The sequence below is a fragment of the Podarcis muralis genome, chromosome 2 (assembly GCF_964188315.1).
Source record: "Podarcis muralis chromosome 2, rPodMur119.hap1.1, whole genome shotgun sequence".
Lineage (NCBI taxonomy): Eukaryota > Metazoa > Chordata > Lepidosauria > Squamata > Lacertidae > Podarcis > Podarcis muralis.
Window position 1 is genome coordinate 126,538,538 of NC_135656.1, and position 12,038 is coordinate 126,550,575.

General features: G+C 50.3%; 1 protein-coding gene and 1 long non-coding RNA gene across 9 annotated transcripts in view; both read left to right on the forward strand.

Annotated features, from left to right (window-relative positions):
• Nucleotides 1-12,038, forward strand: part of LOC114589789 (uncharacterized) — an 85,242-nt gene that overhangs the window by 68,813 nt on the left and 4,391 nt on the right. The gene's annotated exons all lie outside the window — the stretch shown is intronic.
• The window catches only part of LOC144326690 (uncharacterized), a 94,399-nt gene that overhangs the window by 56,543 nt on the left and 25,818 nt on the right, over nt 1-12,038 (forward strand). The window lies entirely within an intron of this gene.

The window sequence follows — 12,038 nt, forward strand, 5'->3', positions numbered from 1 at the left end:
GAGTTGAATGGTTTTTCTGCGTTCTCCCTCCCAGGTCTTTTAAGTACTAGAGGGGGGCGAGTTAAAGGTGGGTTAGTTACTTTAATCTCAACAAGGCTAAGGGCCATATTTAAAAAACTAGACCCACTAGACCATCTGGCCACAGCTGTGCAAGTACAGTGGAGAACCCACAGCTTGCTGCTGATTAACGTATACCTACCCCCACAAAGAGAGAAAAGATTGATAAGAAATACTTGGGCTCAGTTAGAACAGTATCTTGACAAACTATCAAATCAATTTCCTGATGCCTCTGTAGTGGTGGCAGGCGACCTAAATGCCAGAACTGGACAATCTGATGAGGCTTGTATGCCCATTTCCACGAAACAGCCCCCATTATAGAGGAAACCCACCCAATACCAGCTAGAATCTCAAAGGATAAAGGCTGCAATTATGCCGGCTTATGCCTATTACACTTGGTCAACAAGTTGGACTTGGTTATACTAAATGGCCGTACAGAGGGGGAGAAGGTCGGAGAATTCACATTTATATCTAACAATGGCGCCTCCACAATTGACTATATAATCGTGTCGTATGATCTTCAAAACAAAGTTCTGGAATGCAAAGTGGAGGAGCGCTTAGACAGTGACCATCTGCCATTAAGTGCACTCGTAGCTGCGGGAAAGGATTTATCCTGCGCTGAGAAAATCGAGCATTCGAGCCCTACAGCTTTGGAGCTCAGATATTCGCGTATCAGATGGACAGATGAACTGCATAAGGAAATTTCAAGTAGGCTATGCTCAAAGGAATTCCTCACTAAGAGAGAAAACCTTATAACTTCCTCAAGCCATGAATTAAAGATAAATTTATTTCAGGAGTTAATTTCACTCCTTCAAGATTCCCTGAAGGAAAAAAGGAACAGGCCAAGTAGGCAATCCTCAGTATATAAAAACTCCAAACCCTGGTTTGATCAAGAATGTCAGGACATGAAGCTAAACTTACTGAAAAAATACAAGAATTATAGATCTGCCAATTTACCCCAACTCCCCACGGGCTGGTTTGAAGATAAACGAAATTATAAAATTTTGATCAAAAACAAAAAACTCCTGGCACAGAAAAGAGAATGGAAATGCCTAATAGATGCATCCAGAGAGAGAGATTCGGCCACCTTCTGGAGACTGGTAGCAAATGGAGTGCGATCTACTTCCTCAGAAGTGGAGTATACTATACCTGCAGGGACTTGGGAGGCATTTTTCCAATCTTCATATTCAGCTCTGCCTTTGACACAGCCACTAATACAGTGTGCGGCAGGTGATGAGTGGCCTCCGGTGTCGGTTGCGGAGATTAGGAGGCTTATTCAGGCACTCAAACACAGAAAAGCCCCGGGAGCAGATAATATCTCTCCTGAGCTTCTCAAAGCCAATATTGACTGGTGGGCCCCAGTCCTTGCCACCCTTTTCACCAGCATAGATCAAACAGCAATAATACCAGAGGACTGGGGATTGGCAATCATCGTTCCCATATTCAAGAAAGGCTGTAAACTTGATCCAGCCAATTACAGACCAATCAGTCTCTTAAGCATCATTAGCAAACTTTATGCAACTCACTTACGTGAAAAGTTTGCGGACTGGCTGGAACAGGAGCACATCCTAAAGGAAGCCCAGGCTGGTTTCAGGGCACATAGATCAACTCTAGACCAAGGACTGGTATTGCAACATCTAGTGGAGAAATACACCTCAAAGAAAGGAGGCTCTCTCTATGTAGCCTTTATAGATTTCAAATCAGCTTTCGATTTGATACCCCGGCACAGACTTTGGGAAAAATTAAATGCCACAAACATCGATAGACGTCTTTTGCTTCTTATCCGTAGACTACATGAAAATACTCGGATCCGTGTTAGATGCGACCGTTATGGGAACCTATCAAAGGAAATCCAAAGTTTCCATGGTGTCAAGCAAGGCTGTGTTCTTGCCCCTATTCTATTTAACTTCTATATAAACTCCTTAGTCGGAAAGATGGAGGAAGCAAGTACTCATTCCCCAAACTTAAACAATATACCAATCCCAGTCCTTTTGTACGCAGATGATGCGGCACTTATTTCCTTCTCTTGTGTGGGTCTAAGAAAACTTTTACGAGCTCTTACAGAGTATTGCGAAGCTGAACACCTAATAATAAATTACACTAAATCAAAAATTATGGTGTTCTCCAAGAGAAAACTCCGACATAAATGGAAAATCAATAACCAACCTATTGAGCAAGTAACATCTTTTAGATATCTTGGAATAATTTTTGATGAGAAGGGATCTTGGTGCCATCAGATTAAGAATTCCATTGTAAATGCGCAAAGATCTTTCAGAGCTATCATAAGATTCTTTTATAGAAAAGGAGGTCAATATGTTCCTGCTGCCTCCCAGGTCTTTGTTGCAAAAATACTTCCACAATTGATGTATGGCACCCAGATATTTAATTCTCAAAAACTCAAGTCCCTGGAATCTGTACAAACTAAATTTTACCGCTCCCTACTAGGGTTACCTACCTGTGTCTCCAACACTGCCATTAGGCTGGAGGTAGGTCAACTCCCTATTAATGCCAGGATATGGATCCTGAAGATTCACTTCTGGCTAAAACTCATATTTTTCCCAGTGGGAGTGGCTCCATTGACTCTACTAGACCCGTTCCAGTCTAAATGGAGATTGTCGCTTTATGAAAAATTGAAGGGCCTGGGGCTTTCCCCACAAGAACTTATAGCCTCAGGTTTTGAAAAGGCTAAAATGATGGTGAGCCAGCGAATAGGAGATGTAGAGCTTCAGGACCATATGAGCAAGATAGATAAATATCCAGCTATCCAAGATTATGGAAAAGGGTTTAATCTAACCCCATATTTGCTGGATCTACAAATCGCAAAATATAGGCGGGCGTTTACCCTTACCAGATTTGATGTACTGCCATCTGCCTTATTAAAGGGCAGATACGAGGGCATACCCTATGCTGAACGAGTTTGCCCATGTGGTCTGAAGGAGGTGGAAACGGCTTCACATGTGTTGTTACACTGCGACCTTTACGGGGATATCAGGTCACTGTTTATCTCCCCTATCGTTCAGAAATTTCCAGGTCGATCTGAATCTCAGCGGCTGAAAATCCTACTAGGAGATAAAAACCCAGAAGTAACATTGAAAGTGGCCAAGTTTTCTGCGGCCGCGATCAAGCGGAGGGCATTAGTTGTAAAAAAGTAAAAGATCTGACCCTTGGACAAGCCCCCCCCCCCTTTTTTAAGTCTATACATATACTGTAGTGCATATATGAGTATATATGTGTGTGTGTGTGGGTGTGTGTGCATATGTGTATTGTTTTTATGTATAATTTTACAACTTTTAATTGACACCATCATTCCCTCGTAAACTACTGTTGCCTTTTATGTTTTTTTTTTCTTTTCTTCTGGTCTATGACCGTAATAAATTTATTCATTCATTCATTCATAACCCTGACTCATGTCCTTCCGCTGACGGAAGGCTGCCTGCTGCCGATGTTTGGGACTCCTCCCCCTTACTGCTCTCCGGTGGGAAAGTTGGTCCCGATTTCCAGCTGCTGCTCTCTGAGTCCCCTCTGGCCCCTCCTTCCTGGGGTGTTCCCTCTGGCAACCCCCTGGCTCTGACCACTGGGGCCCCTTTCTGTGAATCCTCTGATTCACTGGAGAGACTTAGAGACCTTGGATGGCTACCCTCGCTGACTTCTCCCTCAGATTCCTCTCCCTCGGTCTCTACTTCCTCCCTCTCCTGTCCCTCTGCTCCTGAACCCCTGACATCCATCCCCCCCTCGAAGCCCCCCCTTCCCCCCTCCCCTCCTTCCGGTGCGGGTACTGGGTGCTCCGTCGTCGCGGGGGTGCTTGCCGGATACAGTTCATCCCCCATGTACTCGTCAACGTCGCTCTCCTCTGCTTCCATCTCTCTGTCTTCATGCTCGAACCCCACGTTGTCCCCCAACACGTCCGTGTCCGTCTCGCCCCTCTCCCCCTCTTCGGGTGGTCCCATCCAAGGACCCCTCAGCCACTTCCTGCGCCACTGCTCCTCTGGTTGATCGTCCCACCAATACGAGTGGTCTGAGGCAGACCCCGGTGGCGAACCCACCTGAGAGCTGGGGACTGGTGCCTGTTCCTCGTCCGAGTCGAACCCCAGGAATGTGCTGGCTGAAAGAGTGGGTGTGAAAAGCCAGTCATCGAAATACTCTGCTGGCATGGGCCTGTGCGGGAAGAGGGCATGAAACTCCTCTTTGAGCAGCGGTTCCTCCAAGGCATAGTCCGGTACCCAGCTGTTGGCACTGGCCGGGGTACCCTCTCTGGCTAGGAAATATTCTACTCCCTCTTCCCCCCATCTGGAGTCCAAAATCTCTGTGACCTCATTGATGTGTCCCTTCCTAGGCGGCCCCCTCACTCTGGGCCCTTCACTGCTCTGGTCTGGTGCGGTGTCTGGCTCCTGAAACCTATGAGGTGCTTTGTAGGGCGTGAGCACCGATCTATGGAACACCGGATGCATTCTGGAACCCTCCGGAAGAGCCAACCGGAAGGCCACTGGATTGACCTGCGCCTGGACTTGGTAAGGTCCTAGCTGCTTATGTCCTAGCTTCTTCTTAGCTAATGATCTGGTCGGCACTGCTTGCGCTGCTAGCCAGACCCAGTCACCCACCTGTATGTCTTCCCCAACTCTTCTGTGTCTGTCGGCCTGCACCTTGTATGCGTGCTTTGCTAGTTCTAACTGCCTCCTGAGCTGTTCGTGGACTTCCTGCAACTCTGACGCTAAGGCTTCCGCTGCCTGTGGCTCCCCCTCCCCCACTCTCTCTAAACCCGGGAAGGTTCTGGGATGCCTCCCGTTGTTGGCGAAGAACGGCGTCACCCCCGTCGACACGTGCTTCGTATTGTTGTAAGCGAACTCGGCGAGCGGCAGGTAGTCCACCCATGTCGTGGGCTGCTGGTTGGCGTAGCATCTTAGGTACTGCTGCATGACGGCGTTGACCCTCTCCGCTTGTCCGTTGGTCTGCGGGTGTCTCGCCGACGCCAAATTGACTTTGACGTTCAGAATGCCCATCAGCTTCTGCCAGAAGTTCGAGATGAACTGTCGCCCCCGGTCGGAAAGAATAGACCGTGGCAGACCGTGGACCTTGAACACGTGGTCTATGAACAGTTTGGCGGTCTGCTCTGCCGTGGCTACCTTCGCACACGGAATGAAGTGTGCCATCTTAGTAAACATGTCCACCACCACTAGCACTGCTGTCTTTCCCCTCGAGCTGGGCAGATCCGTGACGAAGTCCAGGGCCACCCTCTCCCACGGTTCAGACGGTGTCTGCAGCGGTTCCAGCAATCCCGCCGGCGGTCTGTGAATTGACTTGGCCCTTTGGCAGGTGTCACATCTCGAGACGTAATCCGCTACTTCCCCCCGCATCTTGGGCCACCAAAAGTCTCTGGCTACGAGTTCGACAGTCTTTTCTTTGCCAAAGTGCCCTGCGGTGGGAGCGTCGTGTAGCTGCTGCAGGACCCTTGCGCGGAGGTCATCTCCCGGCACGTAGAGTGCTCCCTTGTGGAGGAGCAACCCATCGCGAATCTGGAACTCGTCGGCCCTCGCTGTGCCCCTGTGCACCTCCTCCATCTTGGCCCGTGCGAAGGGGTCTTCCCGCAGCGCGCGACGTACGGCGTCCAGGTCCACGGTTGCCGACGCGCATGCCCACGCTTCCGGTGCGAAAATGTGCTTGGCCGCCGACGGTGCCGCCTCCTCCAGGTATTGCGGCTTTCTGGACAATGCATCCGCCATCACGTTGTTGTCGCCTGGGATGTACTCTATCTTGAAGTCGAAGTCCGCGAAGAACTCTGCCCATCTAATGTGTCTCTGGTTGAGGAACCTAGCCGTGCGCCAGTACTCCAGATTCTTGTGGTCCGTGTGGACCTGCACTGTATGTCTGGCTCCGATGAGGAAGTGCCTCCATGCCTTGAATGCTGCATGTATGGCTAGCAACTCCCTGTCCCAGATAGTGTAATTCTGCTCCGACTTGCTGAGCTTCCTCGAGTAGAAGGCGCACGGCCTCCAGTCCCCCTGCTGGTCTTGTTGCAACAGGACAGCTCCCACGGCTCTGTCTGAGGCGTCCGTCTCCACCCTCATGGGTCTGCTGGGATTCACATGCAGCAGCTGCTCTTCGGACGCGAAGAGACGCTTGAGTTTCTGAAAGGACTGCTCCGCTTGCTCCGTCCAGATGAATTTCTTCTTCTTGGAGCTGAGCGTGTCGGTGATGGCCGCTGTCTGCATGGCAAATCCCTTGATGAACTTGCGGTAAAAGTTGGCAAAGCCGACAAACCGCTGGACTTCCTTCCGATTGCGTGGGCTCTTCCAGTCCAAAACTGCGCGAACCTTGGCGCTGTCCATGGCGAGCCCCTTGTCCGACAACTTGTAGCCCAGGAAATCCACCTCCGTCACGTCGAACTGGCACTTCTCCAGCTTGGCGTACAGCCTGTGCTCCTTCAGTCTCTGCAGAACTTCCCTGACATCCCTCTCGTGCGCCTCTCGCGATTCTGAAAAAATCAGGATGTCGTCCAGGAAGCATACGCACTTCTTGTAAAGGAGCCCCGCCAGCACGTGATGCATAAAGGCTTGGAAAGTGTGAGAGCCATTTTGTAATCCGAAGGGCATAACTCTGTATTCGTAGGTGCCCAGTGGCGTGAACATGGCCGTCTTCCACTCGTCTCCGTCGCGCATGCGAATCAGGTTGTACGCGCCACGTAGATCCAGCTTGGTGAAAACGCGTCCTTTCCGCACCGTCGCGAGCAGGTCGTCTATCTTGGGCATGGGGAAAGCTGAGGGCTTGGTTTTCGAATTCAAGATTCTGAAGTCCACCACCAGTCTTTTTTGGGGCGTATCCCGCTTCTTCACAAAGAATACGGGACTGCCTCCCACCGCTTTCGACTCCCGGATGAACCCACGCTTCAAATTGTGATCTATGAACTCCCTGAGTTCTTGCAGTTCATCCTCAGACATGGAGTACAGTTTCCCAGTTGGCAGCGTCGCCCCCGGCAGGAGGTCAATCTTGCAATCATAGGGTCTGTGAGGGGGTAGCTTGTCCGCCTCCTTCTCGCAGAATACCTCCAAAAACTCCGCATACTTGTGGGGTACTGCTTGCAGCGTGCCCAACTGCAACTGCGGGTCCTCCTCTTCCCCTTCCGGGCTGGGTATAATGCAGTGTTCTGCACAGTAGGAGGAGCCAAAAGTCAGGTGGCGCTGGTACCACGCCAATGCTGGGCTGTGCCTGTGCAGCCAACTCATGCCTAATACTATAGGCGTGTCGGACAGCTGGGTGACATTGAAACTGATGACTTCCCGGTGATTCCCAATTTGCATCACCATAGGCGGCGTCTGCTGCACCACCTGCCCCCCTAGCAGTTCCCTGCCATCCACCGTGACAACCTTCAGGGGCAGTGTGGCTGGCAGTAATGCTACGTTGTGTTGTTGAATGAACTCCAATCCTATAAAGTCTGCGTTACTGCCAGAGTCAATTGTAATAGGCACTTCTAAGGTGAGTCCATTGGGCAGCTGAAGCGATGCGGTTAGCTGCACCACTGGCTTGGGCGGGAGGGGGTCTGTGGGCTGCAAAATCTCTGGGGACTTCCTCACTGACTCGTCTGGCTGGGCCCCAGTGCCTCCTCTTCCAGCCAGACCTGGTCGTTTCCCTGCTGTGGTGCTCTCTGCTGAGTTGTTTCCAATACTGTCACTGAAGCTGCAGTGTGCTTGAAACTCCTCTGGGGACACTCTTTCGCCATGTGCTCTGCACTCTCACATATATAACACTTCCTGTTCCTTCTAGGCAGCTTCGATTTTACTGCTCCCGGCGTTAAGGCTCTGGTAGCTGAGTGAGCCCTAGCACCGCCAATCTCCATCTGCTCCTCGCCCCCTCCCTGTGGAGGCGTGGACTGCGCACGCGCTGCCTCTCTGGGCAAGAGGGAGGGCACTCTCGCTGGTGAACGTCCCCAACGCCCTTCTTCTTTGCTCCACGGACGTTCTTCCTGCCTCACCCCAATAGACAACGCTCTTTCAACCACTTGCTGAGTGGTGGTGGGTCTCTCTCCCCTTGCCATCTCATCCTTGATCTGTGCATTCAGACCCTCCCAAAAAAGGTCTCTAACCGGCGGAGAATCCTTATCCCAATTCAGCGCGTTGACCAATGCAAAAAACCGGGAATGATACTGCCTTACGCTGGCTTTCCCTTGTCTTAGCCCAAATATGTCCCTCCGGGCAATGTCCAGGTCTATTTTGGATAAGAAACAGGAGTCCATCGCCTTAATGAACGCATCTGCGCTTTGGAGCGCTGGATCTTTATCTCTCCACAGGTTGCGCAGCCATGATTTCGCGTCCCCATGCAAATGAGACAAAATAAACCCCACTTTTTCCCACTCATCTCTAAAGTCTCTTTCCAGCAGCTGCAGCGCAAACAGCACATCTGCTCGGAAATTGGGGTACTGCTGCAAATTCCCATCAAAATGAGATACAATGCTGCCTCCTCTCTTCCCCAAACCGATCCCCTCGGACCTGGGTGCTGGGATCCCCTGCTTTACAAGCCCTTCCAACCTGGCTTGAAGATCTCTGCATGCAGCTGCCGCTTCTTCCTCTCTCTTCCTGGATGCGATTATTTCAGCGTTGAGTAGCGTCACCGCTTCTTGCAGTGAAGCTATTTTCTGTTCTGTAGTCATCTTGCCTGACTCTTGTGAGCTCGCAAGGCACCAGTCTTCTACCCTCCCTGCCTCGCTTCCTTAGCGATGCTTGAGGCGAAGAAAACCGATGATAACTGGAGACGAGGCTTACTGTCAAAGACTGCCTCCCGGTCTCAGCTCACAGAAGACCAACGCTAGCCATTAGAACTGTACAGAAGTCTTTATTGGCATTTAGTTTCCATTTCCAAACACTAGCGTGCGTCTCTACGTCTAAACCCTAGACCAGCGAAGCCTCGTCTGAGTCTCCGCCCCCTGTACACCAGCTTAAGACTCTAGCCTTACTCCACCTTCTACGTTTCTCCTTCCTCCTCTGGGTCCTACTACCCCCCTGGGTGCCTTCTTTCCGGGATGCCTCGGAAGCGGACCCTTCGGACTCCTCCCCTTCTCTCCGGCGGGCTTTGGGACCCGGCTCTCTCTCCGGACTGCCCATTGCGCCCCCCTCCTGTACATTTGAACTTGGCGCGCGCGCGCTGCCCCTGACCTTCCTTTTGACCGTTACCTCGCTCTCTGATGCAGGCGTGGCTAACCCTGACTCATGTCCTTCCGCTGACGGAAGGCTGCCTGCTGCCGATGTTTGGGACTCCTCCCCCTTACTGCTCTCCGGTGGGAAAGTTGGTCCCGATTTCCAGCTGCTGCTCTCTGAGTCCCCTCTGGCCCCTCCTTCCTGGGGTGTTCCCTCTGGCAACCCCCTGGCTCTGACCACTGGGGCCCCTTTCTGTGAATCCTCTGATTCACTGGAGAGACTTAGAGACCTCGGATGGCTACCCTCGCTGACTTCTCCCTCAGATTCCTCTCCCTCGGTCTCTACTTCCTCCCTCTCCTGTCCCTCTGCTCCTGAACCCCTGACAATATCTTTCTGGTATAATTCCTCTGTGTATTCTTGCCCCCTCTTCTTGATGTCTTCTGCTTCTGTTAGGTCCTTACCACTTTGGTCCTTTATTATGGTAATCTTTGTACAAAAAGTTCCTTTCATATCTCCAATTTTCTTGAACAGATCTCTGGTTTTCTCCCATTCGATTGTTTTCCTCTATTTCTTTGCATTGCTCGTTTAAGAAGGCCCTCTTGTCTCTCCTTGCTATTCTTTGGAAATCTGTATTCTATTTCTTGTAGGTCTGCCTTGGATTCGTATCAAGATCATTCTATCATTTTTGAGATTTCATCCCAGTACAGCTTTCGCCACTCTTTTGTTGATTATGAGGGCTCCATTTCTTTTACGGGATTCTTGCCCACAGTAGTAGTTATGATGGTCATCTGAACTGAATTCGCCCATCCCTGTCCATTTTAGTTCACTGATGCCCAGGATGTCAATATTTATTCTTGCCATCTCATTTTGACCACATCCAGCTTACCTTTCGGCTTTGGCCCAGCCGTTTCATCAGCTCTGAATCTACTTGTCCTTGTCCTCCTCTCTTCCTCAGTAGCATGTTGGACGCTGTCAGAGCTGCTCCCAGATCCTAGCTCCCAGAGGATCACGCTAGCCAGCGTTCACTTAATAAAAGTCTTTATTGAGTTACAGTTTCCATTTCCAAGCTGCCGCGTGCAGCCCTACGTCTTATAAGCTAGACCGGCGTAGCTCCGTCTGAGTCCCCGCCTCCTGTACACCAACTTAATATCCTCGCCTTACTCCACCTTTTCCGCCTGACCGTTCTTCTCTGGGTCCCTCTGCCCCCCGTGGTCTCTTCCTTCCTGGACTCTTCTGACGCTGACCCCCCGGACCCTTCTGTCTCCTTGCGTCGGGCTTTAGGACCTGGCTCCCTTTCCGGGCTGCTTACTGCGCCGCCTTCCTGTGCATTTGAACTTGGCGCGCGCGCCCAACCTTCCACTTTCCGCTTGACCGTTTCTTCGCTCCCCGATGGAGGTGTGGCCACTCCTGACTCATGCCCTCCCCCCTGCGGCGAGCCGCCGGAGCTCGATACCTGGCACCCTTCCTCTCCACTGCGCTCTGTTGGGGACGCTGGCCCCGATTTCCAACTGCTGCCCTCTGAATCCCCTCTGGACCCTTCTTCCTGGGGTGTCCCCCTAGGCTCCCCCCTTGCTCTGGCCACTGACGCTCCTTTCTGTGAATCTTCTGATTCACTGGACAGACTCGGAGATCTCGGGTCGTCGTCATCACTCATCTTTTCTTCGGACTCCTCCCCCTCGCTCTCTGTTTCCTCCCTTGCCCTCGCCTCTGCTCCTGAACCCCTGACAGACGCCTTCTGACCCGAGGGGCTCATCTTCCAGCATCATCACTTTTATATGCCTGTTGTCTTTGTCCATGGAGTTTTCTTGGCAGGGCTACTGAAGTGGCTGGCCGGTTCGTGCTCCAGGTGGATCAGGTTTGGTCTAAACTCTCCACTATGACCTGTCCGTCTTGGGTGGCCCTGCACAACTTAGCTCATAGCGTCTCTGAGTTATTCAAGCCCCTTCGTCACAACAAGGCAGTGAAAGTGGCCCAATTCAATTCCATATTTTTCTTTCCCCCAGTTATTGCTTCTTGAGGTGAAATCCACCAGGGGGTTTTAGGTTCTAACACCACTTTGTTTTTCCCATACTCTATATATCAATTTTCTTATTATATGATTCAAAATTGATTTCTTTCCATGTTTTAGTATGTTGTTGTTTAGTTGTTTAGTCATGTCTGCCTCTTTGTGACCCCATGGATCAGAGCACGCCAGGCACTCTTGTCTTCCACTGCCTCCCGCAGTTTGGTCAGGGTTTTAATATAATTGTCTTTAAATAGGTTGGCGTTTTCATTTGTCAGCCAGATTCCGAAATACGTAGTTTTATTTACTATTTCCAATCCTGATATTTTCTTTAGTTCTTCTTTTTCCTGTGTTGACATATTTTTTTCTCGCATACTAGTCTTATTTCCTCCAGATTTTCAGTAGTTAGAATTACATTGTCTGCAAAGGCCTTCATCTTGTGCGACTTCTTCCCCCTTGTTAGACCTTTTATGCCCTGGTCACTCCTTGTTGTCATTGCTAAGAATTCTAGTACCGTAATAAAAAGTAGAGGCGAAAGGGGGCAGCCTTGTCTGTTCCCCTTATTTACTTTATATTTTTCTCTTATTTCACTATTTAGCATCAATTTGGCTCAACACCCCTAATGATATTTTCTCTGAGTCCTGTTTTTTCTGTAGTTTTTTTCATGGAGCTCCAAGAGATGTTGTCGAAGACCTATTCCGTGTCTATCAGCATCAAAATGGCTTTTTTATCTGATCTTGCTTCTAAATATTCTAAAATATCAATTATGTTTCTCATTTTATTGTGCATGTGTCTGCCTGGAAGGAGCCAGCCTGATCTCTGTTTTTTATTTCATTCAATACTTTATTTTAATCTGT